Raw genomic sequence first — 14,322 nt, 5'->3', positions numbered from 1 at the left:
TCATCGTCCATTTTGATGAGGACATCATGGAAGCTATGTCTACCCCTAATTACCCTTGCACTTAGGTAAGAGGGAATATTTTTTGGAGGATTCTAAAGGCCATTTCCTTCCTAATAATCCTAATGCAATCTACCTAAAGAAAATTTTCTCATATCTTATCTCTTTGATTTGCATGTCTTTACTTCTATCATGAAGTTAGGTAGGATGCATCATCTCATCTGTCATCTTTTGCACCTTTCAGATGGATCCATCATTCACACCATATATCGGTCATGTTGATGGTGCAATTTGCTTCTCCAAGAATATAGCCTTGACAACCTGGGCCATTTTTACCCCCTTACATACATTGGTCCTTTCAAATGACATGTGCATTAGATCTGCCACCAATAACCAGGCTGAATATGATGCAGTGATAGGTTTGTTAGTCGATTCCCTTTCTCATCACATCCTTCATCTTCATGTTCATTTATATTCCTTGCTACTTGTCATGCAATTGAATGGTGTGTATCATGTGCATAACCAACTCATATTTAGAAAATATCTGCATGTTAAGCTGTTGGTACGTGAATTTGAAACCATTACTTTTAGTTAAGTTCCTAGAGCCCAAAATAACTATGTAGATACCATTGCAAATAACATTCTAGATTGGCATTTATCACATGTATACCACAGAAGACAACCATAAACAAAACACATGGCGAACCATCATCATCATATAAAAATTCATAATCATATTATGTATCATATAATTGTTCGGAGCCCATAGCTCTAGATACATCCGAGATGCCAATAACATGTTACAAAAATCAAAATCAAAGGGACTCACATGTCCCCATATCTAGTCATTGTCTGAAGGATCACGCACCAAAGGCTCTGCCCCACCTGCACGTAGATCACGTACTGCATCACTAGCTATCACCATGCGCCGCATGATACCTCGCCACTCTAAGGGAAGGTCGTTACACTCATATATGTATCGATCGTCTAGCTTATGCCATCCATGCTCAAAAACTTTGGTCAAGGGTACCCCACATCTACGGTGTAGATAAACAAGTAGCACACTATCCTCTGGACCCTGACAAGATGACGATGTTCCCCAATCTGTAGCCACAGGCACTATGGCTTGTCCTACATTTCTTGCCGGTTTTACCAGTGCTATGTCTGCATACCACATATTTTACACTTAGTACCATATACATGTGACAACAATATGAAATTCACCATAAAAATAGCAACTTAAAAATTATCGTTTGGTCCCCATGCTTGCCTGAGTGAAAGTGGAAAGTCAGGATCTCCCTAATAGTTCAGCCCGCTATAAGGATAAACATCAATCTAGAGGGCCATCTGATCCAAATGTGCAAAAAACGCAGGTTGGAACACCCGTCCGACTCCCCATCCTCCTCTCTGCAGTAGCTACCCCCAGTGGCGGATCCTGGGCTCATGTGAGCCCCCATATCAAATCTGTACATGAGGAAGGATGGTGGGTATCTTCTCAAAGAACAATGCGCACAGTACTATACCAAAAACATAGTCATGGCTCACCTGCATAGACTTAACTATCATTTCACCGACGACAGCATCATCTCAGCCCACCCATAGTAGGTCCTACCCAAAACACTCTCAACCAGCATCATCTGCCCACCAGTGAAGTGATGTAACGTGTTATCACAAAATCAAGCACTGAAACGCTGATGATCAGGTAGACCTTGTGTAACTATTTCAGACCAATCTTTTGACTAAGGCTTAGCCTCCTTAGCCTGAGAGGGCTCTCTCAAAAGGTTATTGATTTTGACTATTAGTGAGATGGATAACTCTTGTGAAGTGAATTTAACAAATATAAAGGTTGGACAAACATTAAATAGGCTTCCATTGGGCTTATGGAGTCAATCATACTTCAGTAAATAAGGACACTACTTTTACATATAAATCAGGGCATGTGGCATTTAGATACTCAAAACACATCTCATAGAAAACCTCAGTTTACAAATACACACAGGAAATCAGAGCAGCATAAGTGAATTCTGAGTGATTGTGTATTTATACAACTGTAAAAACATCAAGGACAAAGCAAAACCACACATCTTGAGCATAGAAATACTGTATGAATCCTGAGAAGAAAAGCAGCAAATTATATTACTGAAACCGAGTTTTTTCACAAGCCAAAACAATACTCTCTTTTTATCAAATATCCAACCCCCATTACATAGATTTTTCAGCTATATATAGAAACATAATTCTAACTACTTCGAGCTTCCTCCTCCAGCATGAGGGGAGCTCGATGACTGCCCCTAATGACACCTATTTACTATTGAACTGACTCATAAATACAATAAGGAACTAACTGTAGTGTTTAAGAGTCCTAAATTAATTATAATTCTAACTCTATTTTCCACGCATGATGACTTCTCTTTGTTCTTTGACACCTGGTCCTTTTTGATATGGCTGAGTTGGATGTCTTTAGTACTCCATATCGACCTTGTACGCCAACTCCTTTAACTGCTCAGTCATGCTGGAGATGTCCCTTGCTTCTCGGCCCTAATTTTCCTTAGCTTTCTCAAATGCATAGCAGTATGTATTCTAGCTTTTAATGACTTGAAATATGGAACGCTGCCACGTTCCCTATGTGCTGGCCACCTTTTTCCATGTACCTGTGTGATGAAAAAACTTTTCAAAAAGATTTGCCGCTTTGTCAATTATAATTGATTGGCTCAACTGAAACATGCAGCTACAGCAGTTTCGTAGCGCGCTACGAAACTGCTGTGTAATCACAAAACACAGCTTTAACATCAAAATCTTACTATCTTGAGCTTCTTTGATATTGGAATGTCCCTTTCAACCGTCTTGAAGCTATTCAAAATTGCTGTGTGATTTCCTTAAGGGAAGCTTTCCTACTGGCTTAGCTGCATCTGCAAATCTTCAATTTGTCTTTTCATATTTTGTGATTCAAACTCTAACACCTTTGAACATGATTTAACTGCTTTCTTGTAGTCTTTCAATTTAAGACAGCACGCTGCATGATTCAGGTTCTATTTTACTCAGGGCAATAAGCAGAATGTATGTGGCCCTGCTTGAACTTTACTCTTGCCACACCAACTAGTGAATACACATGCCCTGCCTCAGTAGCATCTTCAAACCAATTTTGCGCCTCCCTGTACTGTTGCCTTTCTAGCATCACACAACCCAGTTGATGCAATACAAGTGCTTTCTGCCTATGAGAAGTGGCACATTCTCTCAATCTTTCTAAAAACTGCACTGTGGTGTCTGACTTCATGTCATCCTCCATGGCTACTTGACTTAAAAGATGAGTACAAAGCAAACGATGAATGTCCAATCATTTCCAGTCTTTTCCTGCCTTCCGGTTTACATAAAAAACTTGCAACCTGTGGATGGTGTAAAGACCTTAGAAGATCCCTGAGAAAAAACTGTAGGCAGGAAGCAACTAGAATTTCTGCATTCTCCTTGAGATCATACTCAATAAAAATCACTGCATCATTCACATTTAGAACCAGGGCTGCCAAATAGGTTTACTGTGTCCAGGCAAAGAACTATATTTTGCAGAATGTTAATTCCATGGCATTGATGTTATAAGTTGCAGAGATATTTGAATATAACATAAGCTCTTTGGGTATCTATAAAATACTTGGCAAAGCATACTTAGAGCAGTTAAGGCAACTATCAAGACGGTAACCTTCATCTTAGCAAACATTTGAACTCTAGGGATACGCCCAAATCTAGGTCAGATATAACTGTTTATGAATGTCACTTAACTGTTACTGCAACTGAAGAGTTTGCATCCATGTAAACCATCTAAGCTAAAGCTTTGACATCGACACATTTACAGTTTTTTAAATTTATCTGACTCAGTTCCCTGCAATCTTCCATGATCTTCTTAAGCCCAGACTCTGCTATTCTCGAGCACCCTTCCAAATCAATACCTAAAAGGTGCCTGCAGCATTTACCAACGGTGATCAATCCTGAATCTATAAAACTCGATCCCTCTACTTGTAAATGCTCCAAATTCCTAAAACCCTCCTCAATACCGAGACTCATAACCTTTCTGCATCCTTTCAAGCAGTCATGGAATACCCACATGGATCAAACTGAAAGTCACAAATCTTAGACTTAGGAAGAATATCACTTATTCCAGAATTAAGTGTGATCTCCATTTCAGACTTAGAGGTATCCTTATAAAGGACAGACGCCTTTTTGCGCTCCGGTTGTGTCATGCACATCTCTAATGTATAAACGGGAGGAGCATTTCCCTCAAATGAAGCATCCACAGCACTAGCAGAGTAGACATGCCAATTATATGCTTTAACCGACACCGTTTGACCTGTAATCTCCTTATAGAAATGTACAAGTGAATCAAGGTCTTTTAATCCACGATAGCGCACCGTTGATGTCTGGTTTTGTAGAAAGAGAGATGGAAAACTATGAACTCCATTTCTCGAAAGAACACTGGGCATTAGAACAGACTCCTCTACAGCTACATGGTAAATCTTTGGAAACGTTGAGGATAGGTCATCATATAAAGATCGACATAACTTTGAAAATGGACACCATGAAGCATGAAACAGCACCGCCATGTGGGCATCATGATAACGTAGCATCTCCAATTACCGCCACGACATGTCCTCTTTTCCTCAATGCTTGCACCAAGTCAGCAAGCATTATATGCAGCAGGTGCAGCATACGGCATCATACACCCGTCAGCTCCAAAATCTTGTGATGCTCTCCACTGCATCTCATTGGTAGTAGAAACTTGTCGAGGTCGTTTCTTCTTCTTCTTTCTTGCTGGCTCACCAACAGGAAACTTCTGTTGAACTTCTTCCTCAACCATTGGGGCACTCTCCTGTGACAAAGGCTCTTTTGTGCTCATAGACTCATGTGTCACCTCAGGTGGCGAATGCTGTCTTTGTAGAGCGGTTTTTCTCCGATGATTATTGTGGCTGGTTAACAGGTGGCTTCATTTCAGTAATAATTTCCTTCACATTTGGCATGTCAGATCTAGAAGGAGTTGTCTGTGCGTCCTTTGCACATCCTGAAAGAGAAGGAGACAGAACTTTGGACCTGGGACACCTGGCAGACTCCATATCTTGAACTTGTAGAAAGCTGCCAGCATTTTCTGCAATGCTGGTGTTGGTCTCTAAAATTCGATTTATGGTATCACGAAGAGTCTTATTTGGCAAGAGATCATCTGCAAGAATGTTTGTTGCTCCACATACGCGCCTGGACTTTGATATGATATGGTCCCTAATGCATTTGTCACAGTAGCTTTTGAAACAACATTTGCTGGTCAGTACAGCATCTTTCATTACTTCCTTGCATAAAGGGCAATGCAATTCAGGTGGCAGTTCACCAACAGAACGGGTAGATGGGAACCCCTCAACTTCCTTGTCAAAAACAGCTGCGTTAGGCCTCAAAACTGCAACTGCCCCGCTTAGCAATACATAAGAGTCATCAGGAGTAGCAACAAGCATTGATTTGGGAAATCTTTTTCCCAATTCAAAGATATTGCAATAGAAGGAACCCCTGTTCTAACCCCTGACATGAGAGCTTCCCTTACACTTGCAACAGTGCCAAAATAAATGATGTGATATCTACAGTCTAATCCCTTGTTGATTCCACTGATTACCACAGGAGGCTTCTTCCAAGGAAAGAGTGTTCCAGATAATCCCAGTGAAACACCATCTGTTGGGGTACTAAAAACCTTATAAGCTGACAACTGTTGATGCGAACCCAATGAATTTTGATAAACATGACAGCTGGAAAATAATGGTTGTGAATGCGAACAAATCCCCAATTTCGTAGCGCAGCCAGTGCGAAATATGAATTATGCGCTACAAAATCACCTAAAACATGTTGCGCTGCTAAACTTCCAAAAGGATTTATGTGCTGCAAAACACTTTGTCCTCAAGCTAGTGTGAGCAATTTTGGCATCAGAATTTTCAGTGATAACAGTGGCTCCACTTGGGATAGTGTGCCCTTGTGGTACGCTAAGAACTCACAGGTCCAGTGCCTTATCCATTTATGACAAATAGAAATTTGCTTGACAAGCATCCCTTTCAAGCTTCTGGGGCCTTCACCTCGGGCTTAAACTCGATGATCACTATGGGAAAAAGAAATCTACCACTACTGAAAAAATAAATGCTCAGTCAACCTTGAGCTTATTTGCATTTACCTACCTACCTACCGTAACAATTTCAACTTCTTTCTGCTCAATCAATGTGAAATTTCCAATGTAGCCAATCCTCTGTTTTATCTGATATTTGATTTCTTTGACTGCATCGAAGTTCAGATCCAATATGATATTGTGGTGACCCCTGCCACTGAAATTGCCTCTGATCCTCATAGAAAAACTCAAACACTGAAAAGTAAAATTCTTCCATATATTTAGCTATAGGGTCCCAGAATACATGATCAGCTTGATGATTCTTGTAACTTTCTGATTGTGCAAACTGATCTTCAACAACAGTGTACAGTTCCTCAATCGTGAAAGAGAAAGGAAGCAACACTCTCTCCTTGTGTTCTGCCATAGAAAGCTTCTGAAAATAATGATCATGATTATGAAGACTATATGATTGAATTTGACCTTCTAAGCCTTCAATGTCTTTCTCAATGTCCTCAGCAACTTCATCAAAAAATCTCATCTTATCCTCTGCCTTGCAGTCAAAGGATTTTAGATACGAGTACAAGGACAAAGAAAAATTTTCATTTGTTTCTCCATTACTATGATCATTATTCCATTGTTTGAAACCTTGAACTGAAGGAGAGTTTGCCACCACCTCTGACCTATCTATCCATTCCTCCAAAAACATAAGCCAAAAGTCTTCAAATGACTTAATGGATTTGATAGGAAAGCTTTCAATCCATTGTTTACATTTCCCTTGAAGTGAATCATAGAATAACATAATGCAAACATCCGCATGTTTAACTCTAAGAAGCTCTGAAAATTCACAAAAATCTGATATATGCTTCAAAGTTAAACTCAAATCTTCTCCGTTGAATTTTGGACCATTCCTTAGAAAATATGCATCCTTGGGAAAATGATTTTGGAAACCATGAATTCCAGAAAAATCTATGCATGCATACCTTGAAATAAGAATGGTAACATTTGGGTCCTTCATAACTCCAGTGGAATCACCATGAATCTATGAATTTCGAATTCTTCAACAATGGAGTTGCCAAGGTAGATTGCAGCCTCGAAAATCCTTTGAGCTTCTATTACCTTCAAAAGTTCAGCTTCATAATTTCGGGAATGAATAATCTTCGACTCCCGGCAGACGCACCAAAATGTTATCACAAAATCAAGCACTGAAAGGCTGTTGATCAGGTAGACCTTGTGTAACTATTTCAGACCAATCTTTTGACTAAGGCTTAGCCTCCTTAGCCTGAGAGGGCTCTCTCAAAAGGTTATTGATTTTGACTATTAGTGAGATGGCTAACTCTTGTGAAGTGAATTTAACAAATATAAAGGCTGGAAAAACATTACATAGGCTTCCATTGGGCTTATGGAGTCAATCCTACTTCAGTAAATAAGGACACTGCTTTTACATAGAAATCAGGGCATGTGGCATTTAGATACTCAAAACACATCTCATAGAAAACCTTAGTTTACAAATACACACAGGAAATCAGAGCAGCATAAGTGAATTATGAGTGATTGTGTATTTATACAACTGTAAAAACATCAAGGACAAAGAAAAACCACACATCTTGAGCATAGAAATACTGTATGAATCCTGAGAAGAAAAGCAGCAAATTATATTACTGAAACTGAGTTTTTTCACAAGCCAAAACAATACTCTCTTTTTATCAAATATCCAACCCCCATTACATAGAATTTTCAGCTATATATAGAAACATAATTCTAACTACTTCGAGCTTCCTCCTCTAGCATGAGGGGAGCTCGATGACTGCCGCTAATGACACCTATTTACTATTGAACTAACTCATAAATACAATAAGGAACTAACTGTAGTGTTTAAGAGTCCTAAACTAATTATAATTCTAACTCTATTTTCCACGCATGATGACTTCTCTTTGTTCTTTGACACCTGGTCCTTTTTGATATGGCTGAGCTGGATGTCTTTAGTTCTCCATATCGACCTTGTACGCCAACTCCTTTAACTGCTCAGTCATGCTGGAGATGTCCCTTGCTTCTCGGCACTAATTTTCCTTAACTTTCTCAAATGCATAGCAGTATGTCTTCTAGCTTTTAATGACTTGAAATATGGAACGCTGCCACGTTCCCGATCTGTTGGCCACCTTTTTCCATGTACCTGTGTGATGACAAAACTTTTCAAAAAGATTTGCCGCTTTGTCAATTATAATTGATTGGCTCAACTGAAACATGCAGCTACAACAGTTTCGTAGCGCGCTACGAAGCTGCTGTGTAATCACAAAACACAGCTTTAACATCAAAATCTTACTATCTTGAGCTTCTTTGATATTGGAATGTCCCTTTCAACCGTCTTGAAGCTATTCAAAATTGCTGTGTGATTTCCTTAAGGGAAGCTTTCCTATTGGCTTAGCTGCATCTGCAAATCTTCAATTTGTCTTTTCATATTTTGTGATTCAAACTCTAACACCTTTGAACATGATTTAACTGCTTTCTTGTAGTCTTTCAATTTGAAACAGCACGCTGCATGATTCAGGTTCTATTTTACTCAGGGCAATAAGCAGAATGTATGTGGCCCTGCTTGAACTTTACTCTTGCCACACCAGCCAGTGAATACACATGTCCTGCCTCAGTAGCATCTTCAAACCAATTTTGCGCCTCCCTGTACTGTTGCCTTTCTAGCATTACACAACCAGTTGATGCAATACAAGTGCTTTCTGCCTATGAGAAGTGGCACATTCTCTCAATCTTTCTAAAAACTGCACTGTGGTGTCTCACGTCATGTCATCCTCCATGGCTACTTGACTTAAAAGATGAGTACAAAGCAAACGATGAATGTCCAATCATTTCCAGTCTTTCCCTGCCTTCCGGTTTACATAAAAAACTTGCAACGTGTGGATGGTGTAAAGACCTTAGAAGATCCCTGAGAAAAAACTGTAGGCAGGAAGCAACCAGCATTTCTACAGTCTCCTTGAGATCATACTCAATAAAAATCACTGCATCATTCACATTTAGAACCAGGGCTGCCAAATAGGTTTATTGTGTCCAGGCAAAGAACTATATTTTGCAGAATGTTAATTCCATGGCATTGATGTTATAAGTTGCAGAGATATTTGAATATAACATAAGCTCTTTGGGTATCTATTAAATACTTGGCAAAGCATACTCAGAGAAGTTAAGGCAACTATCAAGACGGTAACCTTCATCTTAGCAAACATTTGAACTCTAGGGATACGCCCAAATCTAGGTCAGATATAACTATTTATGAATGTCACTTAACTGTTACTGCAACTGAAGAGTTTGCATCCATGTAAACCATCTAAGCTAAAGCTTTGACATCGACACATTTAGAGATTTTTAAATTTATCTGACTCAGTTCCCTGCAATCTTCCATGATCTTCTTAAGCCCGGACTCTGCTATTCTTGAGCACCCTTCCAAATCAATACCTAAAAGGTGCCTGCAACATTTACCAACGGCGATCAATCCTGAATCTGTAAAACTCGATCCCTCTACTTGTAAATGCTCCAAATTCCTAAAACCCTCCTCAATATCGAGACTCATAACCTTTCTGCAGCCTTTCCAGCATTCATGGAATACCCACATGGATCAAACTGAAAGTCACAAATCTTAGACTTAGGAAGAATATTGCTTATTCCAGAATTAAGTGTAATCTCCATTTCAGACTTGGAGGTATCCTTGTAAAGGACAGACACCTTTTTGCGGTCCGGTTGTGTCATGCACATCTCTAATGTATAAACGGGAGGAGAATTTCCCTCAAATGAAGCATCCACAGCACTAGCAGAGTAGACATGCCAATTATATGCTTTAACCGACACCGTTTGACCTGTAATAATACCTGTAATCTTCTTATAGAAATGTACAAGTGAATCTAGGTCTTTTAATCCACGATAGCGCACCATTGATGTCTGGTTATGTAGAAAGAGAGATGGAAAACTATGAACTCCATTCCTCGAAAGAACACTGGGCATTAGAATAGACTCCTCTACAGCTACATGGTAAATCTTTGGAAACGTTGAGGATAGGTCATCATATAAAGATCGACATAACTTTGAAAATGGACACCATGAAGCATGAAACAACACCGCCATGTGGGCATCATGATAGCGTAGCATCTCCAATTACCGCCGCGACATGTCCTCTTTTCCTCAATGCTTGCACCAAGTCAGTAAGCATTATATGCGGCAGGTGCAGCATACGGCATCATACACCCGTCAGCTCCAAAATCTTGTGATGCTCTCCACTGCATCTCATTGGTAGTGGAAACTTGTCGAGGTCGCTTCTTCTTCTTCTTTCTTGCTGGCTCACCAACAGGAAACTTCTGTTGAACTTCTTCCTCAACCATTGGGGCACTCTCTTGTGACAAAGGCTCTTTTTTGCTCATAGACTCATGTGTCACCTCAGGTGGCGAAGCTATCTTTGTAGAGCGGTTTTTCTCCGATGATTGTTGTGGCTGGTTAACAGGTGGCTTCATTTCAGTAATAATTTCCTTCACATTTGGCATGTCAGATCTAGAAGGAGCTGTCTGTGCGTCCTTTGCACATCCTGAAAGAGAAGGAGACGGAACTTTGGACCTGGGACACCTGGCAGACTCCATATCTTGAACTTGTAGAAAGCTGCCAGCATTTTCTGCAATGCTGGTGTTGGTCTCTAAAATTCGATTTATGGTATCACGAAGAGTCTTATTTGGCAAGAGATCATCTGCAAGAATGTTTGTTGCTCCACATACGCGCCTAGACTTTGATATGATATGGTCCCTAATGCATTTGTCACAGTAGCTTTTTAAACAGCATTTGCTGGTCAGTACAGCATCTTTCATTACTTCCTTGCATAAAGGGCATTGCAATTCAGGTGGCAGTTCACCAACAGAACGGGTAGATGGGAACCCCTCAACTTCCTTGTCAAAATCAGCTGCATTAGGCCTCAAAACTACAACTGCCCCTCTTGGCAATGCATAAGAGACATCAGGAGTAGCAACAAGCATTGATTTGGGAAATCTTTTTCCCAATTCAAAGATATTGCAATAGAATGAACCCCTGTTCTAACCCCTGACATGAGAGCTTCCCTTGCACTTGCAACAGTGCCAGAATAAATGATGTGATATCTACAGTCTAATCCCTTGTTGATTCCACTGATTACCACAGGAGGCTTCTTCCAAAGAAAGAGTGTTCCAGATAATCCCAATGAAACACCATCTGCTGGGGTACTAAAAACCTTATAAGCTGACAACTGTTGATGCGAACCCAATGAATTTCGATAAACATGACAGCTGGAAAAGAATGGTTGTGAATGCGAACAAATCCCCAATTTTGTAGCGCAGCCAGTGCGAAATATGAATTATGCGCTACAAAATCACCTAAAACATGTTGCGCTGCGAAACTGCCAAAAGGATTTATGTGCTGCAAAACACTTTGTCCTTAAGCTAGTGTGAGCAATTTTTGCATCAGAATTTTCAGTGATAACATAACGCATGGCTACCCAAGACTCGTAGCATAGCTGTGGAAACAACCTATCTCTCTAGCCGGTCTAAATCACCAATCGGGATAGTCGTGCCCTTCACATGCACATCCTGTGGACATGGTGCTCCACAAACTTTGTAATGTTCCTCCCACAAGGAAACACCATATGTATATCCCCCATCACTCTAAGGGGAGGGAGTCTAGTGAAGAAATAATATCCTGTAATGTGAGCTCAATATTGTGCCCCTGCACGACAAATACCCCATGGTCTAGATCCGAATAGCTCACAATTCTCAATAGCAAGGGCTCACTTGCCCTCATCAATGGGTTCTCTACCAACTTCAGAAACCCATAGCGAGCCAATGCCCATCAAACCCCTTGATCCATCTGAATCTCAGATTGGAGGGTATCCAAGTCTCACTCACACCAGTTGATTTTTAGCTCTGCAATGCCTACAAAACACCACATGTCTTGTGAGTTGAGAGAAGAAAACATTGTCTACACTAATCAACCTACAACCCCCACCAAGCAAGCAAACCACCCCTCTTTTTAGCCCCAAATCATAGTTTTATGCCCAAAAAGTGTGAGCTCGCAAGTTTTCACCTGTTTCCTTTCATCCAAATTGCACTTCTAGGCACAAAAAGTGTGATTAGACTGTGAAGAGGTGCAAGGGTCTCCGAGAGAGCTGCCAAGAGCCAAAAATCACGAAATAAATAACTGAAATTGAAGAGATGAGTAAGGCCACCTACCTGAAAGTCGCAGATCCTGATTTTGATGGCCGATTTGTCCGTTATGATCTCCACAAGATTTACGGCCTTTTCCTCCTCTCCAAATTTACCACAACTCACATAAAAAACGAATTCCAATTGGAGGGAAAATGTCCTTTCATAGAAAAATCCACAGTCTTTTTGTCGCCTACTTTAACCAAATGGTAGCTTAGCTTGACGAACCATCAACATCATTGGAAATCTCTCATTGAATATTATAATGAGTCTTTCTCAGTTTTGGATGATTTGAAACTTCACTAGGAAGCCATTTTTCCAAGAAGGGTCACTTCGTCGCCTCTCAAAATCGGATTTCTTCATATGCGATGCTTGTAATTTGGGGACCACCTTCCCTTGGAACTTGTCATCTCATGTGTCAATTTTCATCATGTGTAACCATCATTTACTCATTTTTTCATGGTCCCCACCGGGCCTATTTTGTGTGGCAGCATCATCGAGTCACCCTTGTTCAAAGCATCCGCGATAAGTCACCCTTGCATCCATGGAGTTTGTTTCGTATCCCATTATATCATATCACAGTGTTTCATCCATATTTTGATACCGTTCATCCCGTCTTGCCCATTTTGGCATCTAGTCAAACTGTCTGCATCCCATCCAGAGTTGAGTCAGTCGCTGCCAAGTCAACCATGCACTTTATGCTCTGACAAGGGAAGTCATCTATTTGTCCCTCAATCCCCAATTTTCCATTATACTTGGTGTCAATCCATCGGTCACATTACTATTTTCCCTCATACCTTAGTTGAGGATCCTCATTGCCTCGCATATCATGGGCCCTATTCTGTCGACATCAGCTCATTTATTCGATAAGAACGACCTAGAAGGTGGTGTATCTTGGTTCCAGCTTCCATTCTCGTTTAGTACTTTGGATCGAGTAGAGGGACTCATTATTGACCTTTGACTTGGTTTTTTCATGTTCGTGATCCATACACTCGATGGTCAAGTGATGCAGTAGATTGTACCAGTGGTTCATAGGTGTGCGTGAGATGTTTGAGACCTCATGAGGGGGTGGCCCTTCAGGTAGCCCCCCACATGCTCGGATGCATTCCTATTATGCTACAACCTTAGATGCAGTTCTGCAAATATAATGGGTTTGGTTCCTACCAATCACAGTGTTCATAGCATGCACATCTCCTTTAGATGATCCATTTACTTTTGCAGATCCCTTCCTTGTTCAATAGGGCTTCTTTAGTTGTTCTACCCTCCCTCCAACCCATTTTTTGAGGGAAGGGCCATTATATCTTATGTAATCAGTTCATATTATATTCAATCCTAGCTCATATTTTTCCAGGTGCATTATATATGGGACACATTGTATTATTTTCTGACTCAGTTATGCCAACATGTCATGCACCATTCAGCATGTACTTCACTGCACAGTTTGATGTTTCTCAGCACACCATTATTTTTGTACTAAGTTATCTCGACGAGTATATGTATGCCTCCCCCGTCTCATTGAGGTCTGCTACCACAACATAAAAGGCGACTTGCATTGGTCTTGCCCCCTCTGTCCCTATCCTCCTGCTTCAGTTGTATTGGTCTCTCTCTCTCTCTCACTCCACTTTGTTGTGTAGTGATTATGTCTTTACAACATAGTTAGGTCATATGTGTTCTGCTTAACACTCGTACGTTGGGGGGAAATATGTTATCACCAAAATATTGATCATCTAGCCTAATTTACTAGATGGATCAAACTACACCATGTAAAGCGAATTTTACAATAGTAAAATATGTTTCACTGTGAAAAATTACTTAATAAACCACCTTTGTTAAGTAATTTATAACTAAACTCATGCAAAATAATTAAATAAATCACTATTTATTTGATTTCCTTCTAGGAATAATTAGTTAAACCATTGTTCAATTATTATTCATTGTCATATTTGACCCAATTATGAAAAATCAACAGATAAATTATTAATTATCTTATTTTTCTCTATG

At 40.1% G+C, this 14,322-nt stretch overlaps 1 pseudogene; it reads right to left on the bottom strand.

Moving 5' to 3' along the window:
* Positions 1–10,305: 10,305 nt before the first annotated feature.
* On the bottom strand, positions 10,306–11,969 carry LOC149212993 (E3 ubiquitin ligase PQT3-like pseudogene; annotated as a pseudogene).
* Positions 11,970–14,322: the final 2,353 nt, after the last annotated feature.

Source organism: Pinus tabuliformis, chromosome 1_1, assembly GCF_031772625.1.
Source record: "Pinus tabuliformis cultivar Carrire ecotype Pingquan chromosome 1_1, CPIR1, whole genome shotgun sequence".
In the NCBI taxonomy this organism is placed as follows: Eukaryota; Viridiplantae; Streptophyta; class Pinopsida; order Pinales; family Pinaceae; genus Pinus; species Pinus tabuliformis.
The sequence above is the reverse complement of the archived record's forward strand: the minus strand, read 5'-3'. Positions and strand labels throughout refer to the sequence as shown.